Genomic DNA, 20625 nt, shown 5'->3' with positions numbered 1-20625 from the left:
CTCTATTAGGCAGTGCATTGAGCCAGCACAGGGGGACCAGTAAGCAGGGACTCTTGGGGAGCTGCCTTCTTGAGCTCATATAGTCAAGGCTTGTTGTAGTGCAGCTGGAGGTACAAATTTCTGTCTCTAAAACCACATAGTTGAAGTTCAGATGGGTGCTTGTAGCCACAAAGAATGATTTGCTGGAAGGGCAGTCACTGGCTTTCTGATTTTAATCATAAGTCTTGAGATAGCTGCTTTCTTTTGACATAACCAGTATCTGGAGCATAGTTTTGGTATGAGAAGGTCAAGCTTTCAGTGTAGACCAAAAATGTGTATTTGCAGCCCTAACAGCTGCAGAAAGAAGCTGCAAAGTGACTTTCAAACATGCTCCTGTGGTTCAAAAAATGCAAAATACCCCATGCTTTGGTTAAGACAATCCAAAAGGAACATTGGGTGTTTCAGGGACAAGGCATAGTCCTGGAGTACTTTGGACTGGCCACTTCAGGGAAAGACACCAATTTACTAGGCCTTTTTGTTATGGAGAAGTTACCCATAATTTTGAGAACCAAGGATTTAGGCATCCTGGAGTAGATGACAGATTCTTCCTTTCACTCCCAGGAAGTGCTGAGAAGGGCAGAGCTGCGGTGGTGAGGGCATTCCTTTCATGCCAGGATCCTTTACAGGAACAGGTAGGAGGCATCATAACAGGTTGTCTCCTTTTCCCTGTCCTGCCCATCATCCACAGGTAACTCTCAACCTAAATACATGAGTAAGATACTTTTATAAGCTTTTTTTTATTCTTTAATGAATAGTTGCAGGAAAGAGGAACATTGCCTAATCAGACCTCCAGCTGAAGGTCATTGCACATCTGAACTTCTTCCTTCCAGCAGGTAATATGAAGTCATATCTTAGAGGCTTTGGCTTCATGTCTCTCAGGCTTGGTATTGTTCCAACAGGGGCAGACTTTGTAGTTCAGCAACCACAGTTTTTAATCAGGTGGCTTTTTGTTTTGTTTTTGCTTGGGTTTGTATGTGTGTGGGGTGTGTGGGCTTCCCAGTGCTGTCTGCAGACATAATCACAGTGATCAGCCCTTGCTTTCAACTTTCCACTTGCTGCCTGGTCTTGTTTACATGGTGTGTAGCGTTCCTCAAGCTTCAGATAAACAGAAAGGGGAAAAAGTGTTGGTTTACTTCATAAGAGTAACCCCTGGAGTCAACAGCCATTCACTGGTTGTAAACTTTTACTCCCTCATCAAGAAATGACTTCACAGAAGAAATAGAGTATTGACTTAGGGTTCCCATGTGTCACACTGTGCTTACATGAAAGCATTAACAAACTAAATGCAGCACAAGGATGAAGCAATAAAGCATCTGGACTTTCCTGGCTAGGAATTGAGTAGTGTGCCTGATTTTTTCCTGGAAGCAAGTAGATTTGGAGGGAAAGTCCTAAGGAGTCAGAGGACCATTGCTGTTATTACAGGGAAGGGATTTTAAGCACACACTGTGCTGCAATGGTGATGTGTGGCTACTACATCTTTAGGACCTTTCTGTAGGCAATGGAGCACAACTTCTCAAAGATGCTGGAAGAGGAGAGGCAGCCCAGAGATAGCCCAAGAGGAATACTCTTCAAGCTGTTCTTCATCAATCTGAAAGTGGTAGGTGCAAGGAAAGGACACAACTCTCTCTGTAACAAGAGGAATTAATTCAGAGTTTAAGTCCATATTTCTTTGGCTGCAGTTAACCTCTCTTCCAAATTTTAGCTGAGAAAAAGGTAGTCTTGTAAAATAGAAGGAAGATCTAAGTATACTACATCTAACTTTATAATTGTATATCTAGTGGCTTGATTTTGTTGTTTTTTCCCCAAATGTTAAGAAATAATTAAAATTGCAGGAAATAAATCAACTTGCTGCTTTAAAGGTTGTCCCATTCAAAAGACAAGTCCTATCTCTTAAGACTAATACTGCAATTGCACAGCCCTGTGCTGAGTTGCTCGTCTCAACACTTGGGTGATGGGCAGAAGAAACTGTTTGGGCATGTCAAAGACTCATTTCTCCAAGGTTGAGGTACAAACCCTGGCAATTTTTTTTAAGTCACAAAAAAGCCTCCTTACATGGCAGAGATTCAGGTGTTTGGGATTGATGGAAAATAATTAATCCCTGCCATAGTGAAACTGGGATATGGGGTTGCAGCTTTCTGAATAGCTCAGCGAACTCAGCAGGCTTGTAATTCAGAAGAAACCCAAGCAGGCCACCTGCATGGCTGGGACACCAATTGTGGGGTTTTTATTGGCAAGAATTACCGTGCATTAGGAGCCTCTGAGCTCTGCAGAAGCAGTTAGGTACTCTATGCAGCCACTGCAAACTAATCCTAAGGGGGGAAAAAATGTAACCTGTCATCCTTCCTTGGCTCATGGTAAGACAAGTGAGCTGCCACATAATCATAAGCCAGTTCAGCAGAAAACTTTGTCCCTCTGATCCAACATGTGTTACCTGGCCCAGGACAGGACCCTTCTTCTGTTTTTCATTTGGCAGTGGAGATGCACCATTGCCTGGGTTTCACAAGTCCCCATGCAGAAGGAGAGTTCAGGAAAGCAGTGGCTCCATGCTCATTGTGCACCAGCTGCAGGGTGATGCAATGTGCCTCCCCACTCCTCACAGGAGGTCAGGTTACCTTGTATTGCACTGGAGTCAGAAGTGTGGTCAGAGACAGTTACTGTGGCTCACATTCAGTAACTAAGTCCAAAGCCCCAAAGTCTTTTGAGTCTGTCCCAGCCTGTTCTTTAGGTCCCTGGTAGCAGGTGATTTTTCTCTCCCCATATTGCATCAAGGAAAAGATGAGTCTTCCAAATTGGCATTTAATTTCAAAGTTGTTGTAGCCTAATTTACCAGGGGCTTGCCCAGGCTGGGTGGGACATGCTAGCTGCATCAGTTTGAGAGTACAAAATAGCCTCCTCTTCTGCTGCCAGAATAGTTAATGTGGCATCTGCAGCTGCTGATGGAGACTTTCCTGCTGATATTAGTGGAGCAGGCTTTGTTCTCAAATTTGCAGTTTGTGCCCCTAAGGAATACTCTAGCTTGAAAATCTGTGGTGGTTCAAATGAGGCTTTTTGCTGATGGCTGCAGTGAATCAGTAGTCCACTAACTCTGGTGTCTGGAAGCAGAGCTGATGACAAAGAAATACTTTGCAGCAGATGCTGTGCTTTTTGCTGGGGGGTTTTGAGCACTGTGCTGAGTATGCTGATTTTTGAAGTGTCACCACTGTAGGTGGATCAGCTGAAGCACAAGAGGAGAAAAAGCTTCTAGATCCAAACTGAATGTGAAACTTGGGTAAGAACTTACAGCATTCATCTTCCTGTTGAAGATCCAACAAGTAATGCAGCAAAATTAATTCCAGGTAATACAATTGAGGTTAAATATAATGCAGAAAATGTTTGGAAAGCTTTTTTCTGAAGATGTGCTGTATAATCTCTATATATATCCATTGAGGGAAGGATCTCAGGTAGTGATAGGACTAGGGGGAATGGAATGAAGCTGGAGGTGGGGAGATTCAGGCTAGATGTGAGGAGGAGGTTCTTCACCATGAGAGTGGTGAAACCCTGGAATGGGTTGTCCAGGGAGGTGGTCGAGGCCCCGTCCCTGGGGGTGTTTAAGAGCAGGCTGGATGAGGCTCTGGCCAGCCTGATGTAGTGTGGGGTGTCCCTGCCCATGGCAGGGGGGTTGGAACTAGATGATCCTTGTGGTTCCTTCCAACCCTAAATGAAACTATGAAACTATGTTACCTCTGGTTTGGGACCATAATGACACATGGGGACTATTGAAGGGTCTCATCATGTGCCTGTGGAAAATACATATCCTCTAAGGCAGTGTGCATAGCATAGGAGAATTAGGAAACCTTGAGCAGGTGACAGCTGTTGGAACAGCTGAATCTTTAGATTTCTGAGCTATTTGAAATGCAGACATACATCATAAGGCAGCTACTTACCTTAAACTGCCTCAACCCAGTCTTATCCTCCCACTCCCAGGCATGGCAGCCTACCTGGTACAAAGCTGTTATTGTTTAGCTCATGCAGAAACAGCCTTTGTCATCCCACTGGAGTTTAAGTCCTCCAGCGAAATTAAGTCATTGTAGCAGTGTAGCCACTATACAACACTGCAATGCAGAATGTGAATTTAGTACTTTTCCCATATAACTAATTTCACAATGTTTTTGTAACAAGCCACCCTGCTGCTTTTGAATAGAGTGCTTAGGCTGAAAGAAGAAAGGAGAAGGTAAAATCACCTTCAACTTCTCAGATCCATGATCAGCCCTGAATCTGTTCTCATTGCAGTCAGAACCACCTTATCTTCTGGTGTGGTTTTACTGTAGCTGAGAGCTTACAAGTATAGCTGATAACATCAGAACAGTTGATCCCCTTTTCACCCTTCCCCAGTGCTGGGACTTTTAAAGAAAAGTCAGCTGGAGATACCACTCAACTCATTTATCTTGATGGACCTTCAAAGCCATTCCCCAGCCCAATACCCAGCCTTATCTGGATATAAACAGAGATGCTCAGTGCATCTCTGGGCCATCTTCCCCACATGATCAGACTGTATGATCATCAGCTGTTTCAGAAGCTGATGCAAAACCAAAATGGTGAAAAGATTTGTAGGTTGTAAAGGGACAAAATGGAAAGCACAGATGGATGCTATTCCCAGAGAGGAAGGGAGCATGAGTGTGATCAGCCGTGCTTCCTGTTGATCCTCCTTCCCTGGGGGTTCATGGGGTCTGGATGGATCTTCTAGAGAGGGCCTTGGGTAAGGACTTGAGAATGCAGATAATAGCAGCTGTGCTGTGAATTCATGCCCCATCACACATTGCCAGAAAGCCCAGAGTTCCTGCTAGAAAGAGGAAATGATTTTCTCTCTTGCCAGGTGCTAAAGTAGGGAGAGCAGAGCATTACTGCGCTGACCTGACTAAGATGACATAATAGGCTTCAAATAAATAAGTCTGAGGCAGGCAATAATTGCAGTATCATAGGCTTAGGGGTGAAAGCACAGATCACCACAGGTATGCCCCAGCTGTGTAGGAGGGCAGTGTCTCTTCCTTTGCTCCTCCTCACGTATGACTCCATTTTATGACTTACAATTGTGGCTCAAGTGGTGTGGCAGACCAGGACCAACAGAAAAAATGAAACCTGATAGCCCTTCCCTGCTATTTAAAATAATACTCCAAAAATATCCCCCTGTTCCTCAGGCCTGGGTAACACAAAGGGCAGAAGAGGACATAGCCTTTCGCATTCTGATCCTGTTTCTTTCCCCGTGTTGTAGCCCGGTCAAGGCCTGATTGTCCATACCACGTGCCTAAACATTTCTGGAGTCACCAAAAGAAAGGAAAAAGGAAAAGAGGCATCCTCTATCAGCAGGCAAAATGTCTGGCTGGGATGTTTCCAGCAGCTAAAAGGTTAAACTCAACTTTATGACATTTTTCATGAAATGCCTGCTTTCCAGGGAAGTTCTGGGTTGAAAAACATTTAAGAGCTGCCAGGGGGGTATTACCTCAGTGTGCCCCAGGAGGCATGACCTTTGTGCTGTTCTGTCCTTTTCTGTGGGGTGTCCTTCTCAGCTGCAGAAGACCTTCTGTGGTGGATCATCATCAAGGACTTTCATAGCATTTTCTTTCTCCAGGACAGATTTTAGTGCTCCCTTTGTGTTTTGGCCTTCACTGGTGAAATGGCCCATATGAGTGGCAGCATAAAGTGCATCAGCTGCAGGTTCCATAATGTTTGACACAAACACAAAAAACTCAGCCCTGGAGTCATGCCTCTTCTCATGTAAATCTAATTTTCTGACTAACCACATACATGGTTTTAGTTTACTTAGGCTAGCAGCAGCAGCCAGTCTGGTAGCAAACTGTTGTTTCCCACCCCCATAGAAAAAGGCAACACAGAGATGATGTAGAGGGTCAGGGCTAGGAAAACTAACCTGCTGTAAAGAATGTTCAAAACAACATGAAAATGAGTGTACACAAAAGTTTTCAGTGGTACAATGATTATTAAAAGCAATGATTCCTGCAGTTAAACTGTCAGTATCAGTCAGATGGTTTGCTGGACTAATGAAGATAACTCAGGTTGGCAGATACCAGAGATATGGCCTAGAGTTTAGGTCCTGAACTAAATGCCAGGCCTAAACTAGAGAGCTGAAGTTCATCCAGTATCTGGTCAATTCCCTCTACTGGAAAGTGATAAAAGGCATTGCATTTACCAGAGAACCAGATGGATGTCTCAGAAAATGGTTGTGAACTTCAGAGGCGTTGTGATTTGTACAACATTCATCTCCCTGGCACGCTGGACAAAACTACTCTAGCCATGATAATCAGGTGATTTGCTGTACTTTATCATATTAAGAAATCCAGCCTTAAAAGCCATCAGACAGTATATGGGAGGATCTAGGCAATCACAGTGTGTGTTTTAGTGGTGCAAATAGTACTAGAATTGCCTCCTTTTGGACAAATACAGTATCACCCCAAGCACATAACCCACTGTGACCAGTACTTGGAGCACAAGAGAATCCTCTGCTTGTCCTCCATTACATGTTCCAGCCGACTTTCTTCGTTTCCCTCCCACATAAAATGTCCTGTACATCTAATGGTAGAATTTGGCTTTCAAAGCCAGAAAGCTCCAACTATAGCCAAAGTAATATCTTAAAATAGAAAGAAAAATGAGAAACCAGAAATGTTGTTTTCCTTTCAAAAGTTTCAGCAGGAAGCTGTCAGTGAGAAACCACTAAAATGGCTCTTTCCCAATTACTTCTCCTGATCTGGTCATTGCCTGAAACGCTCAAAAGATCCCTCATCCTGAGGTCCAAGGGGACCTTGATTTCATGCCTGTGGCTCTGGTATCACAGGAAATCACCTCAAGATAATAGAGCTCAGGATTTGTTTATTCTGTATGAATCAATTGTAGGACTACAGATCCCTGTGTTTTTGTTCTGCTGAAAACAGCCTGAAGTGCTAAATTTAACAGTTGATTTCACAATGCTCATTTTTTACTGTAAGTAAGATCACCCTTGAAAAATAGCTTACAATAGAAAGAGAGATATTCTCTGGATGCTGGAAAAGCAAAGGACAAATTTATCCTCCTTCACAGTTTAGATTGTTTCTGATGGAAGCTTTCTACTCCATGCTTGTGATCTTTGGATGAATACTGTGAATAAAAATAACATTAGCTACAGAAGAGAGTCAGAATTCCTGAACCCATTTCAGACAAAGATTCAGCACATATCTGTGGTGCGCAGGTCAAGGGAAACAATGCCTGTAGATCAAATGTATGATGTGCATGTTTGGCTTTCTTTTTTCCACACAAGGAAACCAGAAAGAATGTGTTCCCAAGATGAAAAAAAGACTCTTCTTCATGCACACAGTTATTCTGATGAGTTTTGCCTTGTAGGCAAGTTATCAATATCACTTACTCCACAGTCACATTAATACACTTTAACAATGTAAAGAGATCATAGTGTGGATGTAAATATAATTTATAGCTGAAGAATGGCATCAATCACCTGCACATTATGAGGCAATTTATGGTAAAAGAGAGTGGGGCTTCTACAGTGAAAAATCTACTCCCAAATGGCATCTTCTCTTCAGCACTTTGCATTTGAAACAAGGTCTGCTTTCAAATAAGCTAGGAGGGATACCAAAGAATGACCTGTGCCCTGCTCCTCTGTGTGCCTTGTCAGCAGTTCACCAGGTTCCAGCCATGCAAACCACAGAAGAGTGGAAGGTATGCATGTCTCCTTGGAAAGATGACTTTTAATTGGGAGCATCCTGAACTTTGGATGCCAGTGGCATTCGTCAGTTCAACACTTAGGAAAAAGTCATTGCAGTTATAAACTGCACACAGCAGAGGCCAGCTGCTGCAAGATATTACATGAAAGCTTTTATAATGTAGTGTACCGTGTCAGAGGCCCACCAGAAATAGGAGACATACACCCCCAATGGCTCAGGGCTTGCTTTTGGCCATGTCCTACTGATCCAGGGAGTAACGGAGTGCAGGTGCACATCTGCAGGGACGCTGCTGAACAACCGGTTGGGAAATGGATGACAAGGTCACAGATAGGCTCCTGACTGTCTTCCTGGGCCAAGTCATAGGCCTTCCCTGTCCTCTGTTCCTTGGAATGTCTCCCAGGCCGGTTGAGACACTTGAGCAAGTAGGGAGACTGGAAGCATCCTCATCTTGAATTTCCTGGAGGTGGTTGTCCCTAAAGCTGTCTGCCCACTATGCTCCACCACCTCTGTAAGCACCATTTCTCCTGAAAAAGCTCCTTCCATGTTCCCTAGGAGAGCCACTGGTGGAAGGGCTGGCACTGCAACACCCGGTGTTGATGTGGCAGACAGCTGGGTGCGGCCAGATGAGCTACACTCATGGCAGAAGCATGTGACATGCCTCCTCGGGCTGCAAGGTAGCCTGCGTGCAGGCTCAGCACTGTGCTTGCTGCATGGCCCATGCATTGCATTGTCTGCCACATGAGGGATGAGCAGGTGGTGTGGCATGCCACTGCTTGTCATCTGTCTGTGAGGCCCATTTGCAGAAGCAGTGAGCTGGTGTCAAGCGTGAAGTGTGCTCAGACATCTAGCTGGCATCAGGCTGCCATGGACTGCCTCTTGAGGATCTAGGGGTCTGAAGACACTTGACAGCAGAGTGGTTGTTTTGGGTATTTCCCAGCCCATGATGGCTACTCTTTGTGCTAAAGCTACAGTTTCATTTCCCTAAACAGTCTGAGGTGACGCTGTCAAAGGAAATTTCAAAGCATGATACCCCATGAGAGACCTCGGACAGTACAAGAACTAGTTTTGTTACCCAACACCAGCTCGTTGGCTGGAGTTAATCAGTTTAGCATCAGTAAGGCTTTGCTGATTTGCACACAGAGAGGATTTGGCCTCAGTGCCAGTCTATGTTATTTTACAGCAGATTGTGAACGCAGCATGTCATGCTTGCCGCTCCTACCCGTCTCTGAAGCTGCAGTGTTACTGACCTGAAATCATTGTTCCACTATTAAAGTTTCAGTAAGGACACAAGTCCTTTTTAAGATGCTGAACGCTTCTCTGTGTGGGAACATCTCTGCTGTACCAAGAGGAGGTGTGATCTTGACTTATGGGATAGAGATTCCTTGTGGCACTGACTCATATGTTGCACATTTACGCTCATTTTCACATCTTCCTCCTGATCCTGTTTTAGGCTGCGTTTCCATTACTCCTCCACCCTGGGGGAGGAATCCTCAGCCAACACAGCTCTAACCCGGAAACCACAGAGGATGAAAAGACCTTTCATAGCAGTAATGATGCCGTGTTCCTCTTCTCTGCAGCTGCATTTTGAAAACAAAAGACCAGGAGGCAAAGTCACCACCCACAAGCAGAACTTGCAGCTTCGTAGCCGTCGGGGACTGGTGCAAATGGGCCTAATGCAGATGCCAGAGAACATACTTCCTATTGACACCAGGGAACAACAAGAACCGAAGCTATAACCTAACCCAGGGTGACAACAATGTCTGCTTTTGCATATTTAGCAAGGATAGGCTCAGGCCATGAGCTGAGATTTAGCTTTGCCCACCCACTTGTTTGTTATCAGCTGCTTGGGTCAATCTATCATAAAGACTATGGAATGTTTGAAAAATAAGATGGAATGCACCTCTACAACTACCTGAAAGGAGGTTGTAGACAGGTGGGGGTTGGTGTCTTCTCCCAGGCAACCAGCCCCAGAACAAGGGGACACAGTCTCAAGCTACACCAGGGGAGGTTTAGGCTGGATGTTTGGAAGAAGTTCTTCATAGAAAGAGTGATTGGCCATTGGAATGGGCTGCCCAGGGAGGTGGCAGAGTCACCATCACTGGAGGTGTTCAGGAAGAGACTGAACGAGGTGCTTGGTGCCATGGTTTAGTTGATTAGATAGTGTTGGATGATAGGTTGGACTTGATGATCTCAAAGGTCTTTTCCAACCTGGCCTGGTCTGGTCTATTCTATTCTATTCTATTCTATTCTATTCTATTCTATTCTATTCTATTCTATTCTATTCTACTCTACTCTACTCTACTCTACTCTACTCTACTCTACTCTACTCTACTCTACTCTACTTCTTCCACCTAGTAGACACCCATGCCTATTTGCATATTCCAGCTCCAGTGTCCCAACAAAACAGATAGGAAGACACGTGGAATCCCATCTATTAGTTTGATGAGTCTGTTGTTTAACACAAAGTGTAGAACAGGTTGAAAGCCTTGCTCTGATGACCTAATTTTACTACAGTGCATTGCCAGGCCAGGTATTTAGCTGAGTGCTTCTGGACTGAAGTACTCCTTGGGTCTTGCTTTTCCACTTTTGAACTGGAAAAGGGTGGGTGATTGACATCAGACAGAAGGCCTGATTTCATCAAGGCTTTGGCATGCCACTTGGCGGAAAATCTATTCTGATAAGTGCCATCCAGTGTTATTAAATGTGGCACTGAAAGGTAAACTAAGTCTCTGCCAAGGAACTGCCACTCTGGACTTGTTTGCTCTCTGCTCATACACACAAGCCTGACATTAGTCACTGATGGGAAAAGGTCAGTGGGACTAGGAAGGGTCTGGCTGCATCTGGTTTAACTTCTGAAAGGCTTGGCCACACAGCAGCAGTGTAATCCTGTAAGATCAGTATGTAAAAATCCAGCTCATCCTTCTCCTGGACAGGCTGAAGAGCATGAATTGGAGGTAAACTATGACTTAAAGCCAGGTAGTGTTTCACGTGCACTTTATGTGCCAGTGCCCACATGAGGGGTAGAGTGTAGGATGGTTGAGAACCAAGCTCAGTGCCCATATGAGACCCTGAAATTTCTATGGAAAGTCTTTCTGAGCTTTCCCAGAGACTGTTTCAAACCTTTTACTAACTATTTTCTTATTCCCCTGCTGTGAGTTCACTCTCATAGCTGCCCAGGGCTTGATAATCTTCTTCAGATCACAGTGTTCTGCTTGGATTTCTGTCACCATCTCTTTGTGACCTGTCCTCTGCTGGGCAGAAACCTGCAGGATCACATGAGGTGCTTGTGCTGAGCTGGAAACACTAGAATGGGTTATTTCTTCTGAATCAAGTGGGCCCTTGATATAAGGACCTGGTTTCAAATAGCATTTGGCAGAGCAGAACACGTTTGTCTTCTCTAACGTGCGAGGTAGGGACGAGCTATTTTCTCCCCAGCATGGAAAGGAAACAGGAGAACTGAGATACCAACGCCCACGTCTGTGGAGGTATTTAAGCACTCACTGGGATCTGCACATTGTGGCCAAGTGGTTTGTCGATAGTCACATGTAGTCTGGGACAGCAGGTGCCTACACCCAGTGTTTCCAAAGTGCTAAGGTAGAGTCCTGATCACAGGATCAAATTTCTCCAAAGCTCCTTGCAGGACCAATCCTAGGAACGGGCTGATGCTGCGGGTGCCAGCTCCTCTGTTTATTTCCATGATGCCCCATTCCTGTAGGCACTTTTCCACCCCATGCCATACAGGCACCTCGGCAGAGGTTGCTCTCAGCACTCAACTCTACTGATTCCTCGTGGGTGCTGTGGGGGAGCCACCTGTTACTCTAAATCTGGCAGTGTTTCTTCATCTCCCCTGCATCCCCATTTCAACGTCTGTAACTACATCTGTCTGACCTGTTCTCTCCTGCTATGTAGTAACTTGGGCAGTCACATGGGGACATGTGGGGTTACTAGCACTCCCCTGACCCTGTAAATGTAGAAGGGTCAGTTTATTTCTAGAAAGTATGGTTTACATATGGTTTTCCTTTCATTATTTTAGATGTCACTTAGAAGGGTTCTGTTTGCTCCCTTCAGCAACAACAAGTAAATGCCCAACCTGTTTGGAAAAACTTAACACTAGAGACCTGGAGAAACCTCTGGATGCAAGATGCATGCTGAACTGTGTGTGACCCTCTGAAGAGAAACATCAGCTTAAAATATTAGTAAATGTTTTTTGGTGAAGATAAAAGAATATTAGAGAAAATATACAAGGCTTGAAGTCAAAGATCCCTGTGCAGCCCGTTTCCCATTGAAATCAAAGAGCCAAAATGAAGAGGTCAGCAGAAGTTTGCACGAATTTGAATAGAGGAACACAAGGGAAGCTCTTTGCTCACTCCAGGCAGGGCTGTTACTAACAGGATTTTAGGCCAGGATTTTCAGAAGTAGCTAATTGATTTCCTTGCCTCCCTTGAAGCACACTAAGCAAAGCCTCTTTTGTGAAGGTGTGGGAAATGGTGGAGCACCAAGGAGCCCCCCACTAGTCCTGGGAGAGTTAACCAGTGCCCCAAGGTTGCTTTGAAGCATTTGACTCATCTACTGTCAGACCAAATGCAGGAGATGAATTAGAGAATTTTTGGCTTGGACAAGCACAGATGAAGTGCACACTGTTGAATCTCCCAGGCTGGCAGCCTGGGCACCTCCATGCTGTGTCTCCTTTTGTGCCAAGACAGGCATGAAGAGGCCAAAGAATGGAGATGCTCCATGTTAGCTTTAAGATTTCAGGACGAATTGAGCTTGCCAAGACAGGTGGTGAGTGCAGGGACCTAAGGAGTTCTGCTTGGGAGACAAGGTTGAAGGACTCCTGCAGTTGACAAATGCTACTTGGTAATCAGATAGTCAAGTACTGCCAGTTCCTAGGATTGGCTTAAAGTTAACAGGGTGGTGGCAGGTGCCCAAACATCCTTGCAATCTTACAGTTGTAGGCAGTTTTCATCAGAGAACAGACAAAATAACATGTTTTCTTTTGGAGAACAACTCGTCCCTCAGGTCTCTGTCCTTGCCACTGGGTAAATGAAATTTAAACTAAAAAATAAAGGCAAAAAAAAAAGGGCCAAACCCCTAATTAACAAAAGGGAATGAATTCATGTAAGTAATGTAATTGGAGAACCTTGAGAGTGGCGAGAATGTGTGAGACTGTGGTGCATTTTTATCCCTTTAAAATAAAACAGATGCTACAGGGAGGTTGTAAGAAGGTGTCTCAGAAAGGCTGGTGCAAAAACGTTGGAAGAGCTGAAAAACTTGCTTTGTCCAAGAGCACAAGCAGGGCCCTGGTCCTACAGACCTTGGATGTAGAAACACATGTTATGGAAATGCCACATTTTAGCACAATCTGAAATTGCAGACTTGAGAATTAAAGGAGTGAATGGAGTGCTCTGCACATCATTACTCTGAATTTGAAAAAATACATATGTTTCAGATGACTTCAGAGGGGCTGCTTTGTATATCTTTTAGTTTACTTCAGAGGTTGTCTCCAGGAAGAAGAGCCATTGCTTAAGTAAAAGCATTACTAGTGCCTGTCAGGTGAGGAGGGAACAGGCACATGTACATGTACCGGAAGGGTGGTTGTAGCCAGGAGGGGGTTGGTCTCTTCTTCCAAGCAACCCGCACCAGAACAAGAGGACACAGTCTCAAGCTGCACCAGAGGAAGTTTAGGCTCGAGGTGAGGAGAAAGTTCTTCACTGTGAGAGTCATTTGCCATTGGAATGTGCTACCCAGGGAGGTGGTGGAGTCACCATCCCTGGAGGTGTTCAAGAGGGGATTGGACATGGCACTTGGTGCCATGGTTTAGTCATGAGGTCTGTGGTGACAGGTTGGGCTTGATGATCTTTGAGTTCTCTTCCAACCTTGGTGATACTGTGGTGGAATGGAATGGAATGGAATGGAATGGAATGGAATGGAATGGAATGGAATGGAATGGAATGGAATGGAATGGAATGGAATGGAATGGAATGGAATGGACCAGGTTGGAAGAGACCTTCAAGATCATCGCGTCCAACCCATCAACCAATCCAACCCACCTAAACAACTAACCCATGGTACCAAGCACCCCATCAAGTCTCCTCCTGAACACCTCCAGTGATGGTGACTCCACCACCTCCCCAGGCAGCCCATTCCAATGGGCAATCACTCTCTCTGTGTAGAACTTCTTCCTAACATCCAACCTAAACCTCCCCTGGCGCAGCCTGAGACTGTGTCCTCTTGTTCTGGTGCTGGCTGCCTGGGAGAAGAGACCAACATCCTCCCTTCAGGTAGTTGTAGAGAGTAATAAGGTCACCCCTGAGTCTCCTCTTCTCCAGGCTAAGCAGTCCCAGCTCCCTCAGTCTCTCCTCATAGGGCTTGTGTTCCAAACCCCTCACCAACTTCGTTGTCCTTCTCTGGCCTCCACCTGCAAACCCTGCAAGGGTCCTTTTCACAAGGGCTTTTCTGCTAGTGGGTCTATAGCTGTATTAAACTCATCCTTCTGTTGAAAGCATTGACCAAAATGAACATTGTTGTACTTATGCAGTTGATTACCAGCTCATTTGAGATCACCCTTATGTTTACTGAAGAGCACTGTTGCTACATGTGTGGTTACTTCCCAAATTGCAAGTGGGATTGCACAAAAGTACTTTTTTTCTCTTCAGGATTTAGTGGGTTAATTGAAAATGCCTTTGCCTTGGGGTTGGCATCATCTTTATTTTAATGATGTGGCACTGCAGACATAAAAGAAGCAACGTTTTCCCCACAATCACTCAGCAAGTCAGAATCACAGAATCACCAAGGTTGGAAGAGACCTCAAAGATCATCAAGTCCAACCCTATCCTTTCTCACTTGACTGGTGCAACACAGCTCTGCTGTGTATCGACACACTGACAAACTAATTCTCATGTCCACAGCTAGTGATAACCAAGAGCAACGTATGAAGAGCAAGGCAAGAAATGATGAACAGAAAGTCCTCTGGGACTTGTTTCCTCATTTGTCCCTCCCAGTGTTCCCCATCAAATGTACTTGTGCAGGTGCCAGGGGAGTCCCACCCATGTGCTGAGCAGGAAGATCAAGGTCTGGCTCCACAGGGATGATTTGTACTGTCCTGAAAGCATAACTTAATTCTGCTAGTGGAAAAAAAGCAAAGCACTGAGAATAATGAACTCTTGAGCTTCTGTCTCCTTTGACTCCATCCCTATCCTGGACAAACTTCCTCTTGTCTCCAAGGAGTTAACTGAGAACAGACCTCAGTATTCTCCTTCCTAGAGTTTATTATGAACTTTTATTAAAAAAAAAACAAATCTAATCCCTTCAGATATGAAAATTACACTCATTTGTCAATAAATAGGCTTAACCTCTTACACTGTGTCAGATGCTGCTGATTCACCAGTCTGATCTAGATCTTCAGATGTTCTCTGCTCCTACAGCTGCAGGGCAAATGATTCATGCTGTTTGCAAGTGCCATATCCCACTGAGCCTGGCAGGACCAGGATTCTGCTAACATTTTGTCTGCAGATTTCTACTACAACCTGGGCAGGGATTTCTCCTGATCAAGCTGAGCTTACCAACATCCTGCAGCCACAGCACGATAATGTTGTAGTTACATGAAGAGCTGTGTATTTGCGTTAGTCCAGCCACAAATCAGACAAGGAGAATGTATTCTAGAGTTAAACGAATAGAATAGAATAGAATAGAATAGAATAGAATAGAATAGAATAGAATAGAATAGAATAGAATAGAACCGAACCAGACCAGACCAGGTTGGAAGAGACCTTCAAGATCATCACATCCAACCTATCATCCAACACCACCCAACCAACTAAACCATGCAACCAAGCACCCTGTCAAGTATCCTCCTGAACACCTCCAGTGATGGTGACTCCACCACCTCCCCGGGCAGCCCATTCCAATGGGCAATCACTCTCTCTGTGTAAAACTTCCTCCTAACCTCCAGCCTAAACCTCCCCTGGTGCAGCCTGAGACTGTGTCTTCTTGTTCTGGTACTGGTTGCCTGGGAGAAGAGACCAACCTCTGCCTGTCTACAACCTCCCTTCAGGTAGCTGTAGAGAGCAATAAGGTCACCCCTGAGTCTCCTCTTCTCCAGGCTAAGCAGCCCCAGCTCCCTCAGCCTCTCCTCATTGTGTTCCAATATGATTTTCCTAAATATGATTTAGGCAAACCCCTACTGATCCATGTAATAATTTTCCCAGCTGCATTTCCCTTTCCTGGTGACAGTCCTAGGAAAGTTAGTTTGTACTACTTCTCACCTTATCTTCAAAACTGCTTTAGAAAAATGAAATGGGAAGGCTAGAATATTGTCAGTCAGTCTAAATGGCTTTTATAGCTCCTGGAAATCAGAGAGCCCTGAGGTGTCTGAATGTTCTCCCTCTTCACTCTTATAAAGCATTTCTTTTTAAAAGCAGAAGGGATTCTCTTTCCCAGCTCTGTGCCAGTTCCTAGATTTGTCCCAAACTTTCTGCTACCTTTCCTGGGGAAGAGGGAAATCTAGATGTTGTAATCCAGGAGAAAAACACCTCTTAGGCATGCTTTAGGCTAATGATACCCTTCTGGCTATGGGGCACCTGAGGACAGCAAAGGTGTTAGACAGCTAATACCCATTCTCCACATGTTGCTGGGCCTGGCACTTGTTTGATCAACTTTGTGTGCTGATCTGTGGCAGGGGCTGTGGACCAGAGAATCATAGATAAAAGCTGAGTTAGTTATTTTGAGGGGTACTTGAGTTGTCTGGGCTATGGCATAGGTGGTGTTCTTGCCTAACAAATTAAATGGAAGCTTTGAAACTCCAGCTGCGGATGCTCCGAGGGTCTCTGAATCTCTCGTAGACTCCTCGGAGTAAGGACTTGTGTATTTTGCACTGCCATCAAAAATAACAGACTCTTGGCTTAAAAGCTGTGACCCACTGTGCATGCCACATTTCATGACATTAAAAACATAAGCTCAAGGCTGGAAGGACAGACATGCTTTTGGCTTCTCTGCCATTTGTATTTCAGTCTGGAGGCGCTGCTTCTTTCACTGTGTGTTGTTGTTTTTCCTCTTGAGAATGTTTCCAGAGCCTGGAGAAGAAACAGACTCTATTTACTGATATTTGTTCCAAGTTATAATGAGCAGAAAGACAACTCTTTCAGGCTCTAAACAGGATCACTCAGCTAGAAGCCTTCAGAGCTGCAGCCAGCATCTCCCAAGACCAAAGACTTCCTTCATTTAAAAAGATCTGAATTATCCATTAAACATCAGCATCTTGAAGAATGTGCATAGGACCTCTCTGCTTTATTCTTTGGTCCAAGTTTGAGGTGGCACCCAGTTAAAGTGCTGGGAGTCTTCTCCTTAGGATGCCATGGTTTTGTGTGCATAGCTTGCAGAAGCATGGATTAGTTTACACCAGGGATAAGGGAAATTTAGCATTCCATTAATAGCTAATGGATGTGCAAGCTCCACTGCAAGGAGGTCCCAGGCCTGAAACGTTGTCCTGAAACCTATGGAGGCACCATTGACACAGCCTGAGTGATGAGCAACCTTTCCACAATTTTGCATAGGATGAATCTTAGTTCAGCACCTTGGGGGGGAGTCGTCCTCTGCCATCAGCTTCCTATCTGTGAACCTTAGCACACGGCAGAGGAGCCTCCTCTGGTGACTCATCCCTTTGTGCATCTCAGAGGGATGCTGTCCTGCTAGGTGGCAGCGGGCAGTAGTCGTGCCTGCCCTGAGCCTGGCCCGGCTTCCCATGTCACACTTGCTAACTTGTTCTCATGCCAGGGGCTAAGTTTTCTTGACAGGGGTCATATTCTGCAGTGCTTAGGCTGCCTCTAAGAATAAGAGCCCTACCCGGGGAACAGATAAACAGAACAATGTTTGAGCCTCTGTTACTCTTTAATGTCATTTTCAGGGAAATGTGTGTGTCATAACAACATAAAGCAGGCACAGTTCCCCTGCTTTCGATCTGCCTGGTGCCAGGGTACACGTCATTTCAGCATCAAAATAGATCCAGCAATTTCGTGGTAACTTTGCTTTCCCAAGAGATGCCTCTCTGCCCCCTTGGTTTGTACTTGTCCCTTGTCTTCCAGCAGCCTTCCTCATCCCTGTCAGGAGATGTCATGTACTGTTATGATTAGCATCTAATTTTCACTGGAAGCCCCTGGGAACTGGGCTCTTATCTCCACATACCATGCACATGAAAATGGTTTAATCAAGCCTATTAATTCCAGGGCTTGCTGCACTTTCCCAGCACTGAAGTTTTGTAGCTAAGTTTTATGTTGCAGTGCCCTCTGGGCAGTTTGCTCTCTGTTTCTTGGGGCTGGACATGCTCCTGTGCAGTTCCCCAGCACTCACAGGCAGGTATCTGGAGTCTGCTCTGAGGCTTAGACTGGTTTTGGCTGCAGTTGCCAGACTAGGAGCATGCCATCAACTTGAGAACTTGGGCTTGCGAGCCCTTGATGTTACTTGCCTGTGCTCTGAGCGGTCATTATCACCTCCAAACATGAATGCAGGGCACCTGCAGAGCACACCTGCCCAGCTGTTTGGCCTGAGAAGGTGCCCAAGAACAGGGAGAAACCTGAGCAACATGCCAAGACCAGGGCAACACTCTGAGGATATTATTTTAGCCATGGTGCTGGGACACCTAAAGAAGAGAACATGCCTTTGCTATTGTTGCAGCATCCCTGCTTTAGGGAGGGGTAGTGGGCCGTGGCTCATGCAGCAGAAGACACAGCCTGAAGTTTGTTTCTTGTTATTTACATGGGAGGATTAGATATAGGAGGACAGTTTATAGACCTGACCAGATGAAGAAGTGGACCAGATTTTGGCATTTTTCCCCACCTCCAGCAGTATTTTATCCCATGGCTCACCCCTGGCCTAAAGCCAAACATCTCCAACAGCTATGGGGTGGCCTCATGCTTAAAGCAGCCATACAGCATCCACCTAGTGTCCCAGGCCTGCTCAAGATGTGCTGCTCCTTGCTTTTCTCAGAAAAGGTTCTTGCAACATGAAAAGAAGTGCAGGCAAACAAAGAGCCCTGGAGAGAGAAGCGAAAAGCAGCAGCTGAAGCTGATGGGTGACTTGCCGAGTGACAGAGCGGTTGGGCTCCTCACTACTCTGCTACTATTTTGGAAACTTCAATAAACAGGAGAGGCCAGATCAATCTCTTAGTACTCCAGCACAAACCCTGAGGAAAACTGTTGATTTTGGTGGCAGGGGCAGCCTGAGACAACGGTTTCTCCACACGCACTGTGCTTCAATTATACCTCACCAGAAATAGCCACTGAAAACATCATTAGCAGTTCACTAATTAGGAGGTCTCAACTCCTTTGCTGGTGCAAGCTTGCACCAAGGAATTCATGCTCATTTGTGCCATGGAGAGTATGACTGTACAACTCCTCTGTGGGGGCTTTCAAGCAGCTTTAAATAAGTATGGATGTTTATATTTTTAAAAAGGGATTGGGTTTTTTTTTTTGCTGCTGTCAATTCTTAATGGCCTTCAGGTCAGGCTGAGGAACAATGCCAGGGATAAATTACCCTGTAGGCTATTCATATATGCTCTCCCCAATTGTTTCCTTCTCAGCTGGAGGATTCACCTCACCGTGAACTCCTCGGAAAAAAAGGACTGATGAAGCGCTGAACTCGAAGTGCCCGTTTGTTTATGCCTTGACATCTTTCCTACTTTGTCAGGTGTGTTTAATCCAAAAGAAGCAGGAAATGCATTGCAATTATAAACATATTACTGCAGGAGAGAAAGGCTGCCCTTGGAATGTGTTGTATTGTTTCACCAACGGTTACAGTGAAAAAACGCAGGCTTAACCTACCCAGCTCTTCACTAAGATCAAAGCAAAGCTGCCTGCCGCCACAGGCTGCAGCAGCAGCCAGCCCTGAGCTTCAAGCAAGGGAGGTGGAAGAATGTTGAAAAGAAAATGTAATCTCATCCCTTCAATTATATATATATTATTTTTTTGCCTAAAACTCTTCCCCTAGTACCAAAATGACTCAAACATCAAATATTTGCAGTTAAAATTAACAGAATTAGTGATGCACCCAGCTGAGAACATGGTACTTAGGACCCAGTCCAAAGCCCACGGAGAGACTTATTGTTTTCAGTGGGATCTGGCTTGGGATTCTGGTGAGCCAAAGGAAAGATGAAGCTACAGCATAACCCTAGGAGATCCTTCAGGCTTTGCATATGACCTTGCTCAAGCTTGTAAGCATTCCTTAATCTCAGACACAGATGAACCCAAGTCAGGAATCTGCTGCTGCTGTGAAAAGCAAAAGTTGTTCTGTGCTGTGAAACAGGGAGTGCTGTAGGTAACATGCAGAAAGGGGTTATTGCCCTTCTCAGCACTGGGAAGCTGAGCCAAAGCCCTACACTTAAAAAAAAAACCACCAGCAAAACAACAACAACAAAAAAACCTCCAAACCCAAACAGACAAACTGGAAATTGCCCAGAGGAGAGCAACAAAAATGATCAGAGGTCTAGAAAACATGACTTATGAGGAAAGACTGAATGGGCTGGGTTTGTTTAGTCTCTGTGAGGATGGCAGAAGGTACAGAAAAGAAGATTTAGGATAAATAGTATTAAAAGCTGTGAGGTTTATAATGCACTCAAGGATGTTGCTTTGGGAGGCAATAGAGTGTTTCTCATGGGAGAATTAAAACATGTTGGACAAGTACCTGCCACAAGGGACTGGGTAATTCACTGTCCCATGGAGTTGCTGCTTTCAGCCATGTAGTCCTACAGTTTCCTGCTTGGGAAAGTCCCCTCCTGACACCAGAGGAAGGGATACCTTGGTCAGTCTTTGCTAGAAGTGCTTTCACCCTTAGCACCTCTACGTAGGACAATTGCAAAGCAATTGAGATGTATTTGGGATTGCTTTGGGTGGAG

The 20625-nt window shown here is 45.1% G+C and overlaps 1 long non-coding RNA gene across 2 annotated transcripts in view; it reads right to left on the bottom strand.

Annotated features, from left to right (window-relative positions):
• LOC137451244 (uncharacterized) overlaps positions 1-20625 on the bottom strand; it is a 252222-nt gene that overhangs the window by 33226 nt on the left and 198371 nt on the right. The window lies entirely within an intron of this gene.

The sequence above is a fragment of the Melanerpes formicivorus genome, unplaced genomic scaffold (assembly GCF_026170545.1).
Source record: "Melanerpes formicivorus ecotype bairdi unplaced genomic scaffold, bMelFor1.0.p_v2 SCAF_40, whole genome shotgun sequence".
Lineage (NCBI taxonomy): Eukaryota > Metazoa > Chordata > Aves > Piciformes > Picidae > Melanerpes > Melanerpes formicivorus.
Note: the sequence above shows the minus strand (reverse complement) of the source record. Positions and strands in the feature narration are given on the sequence as shown.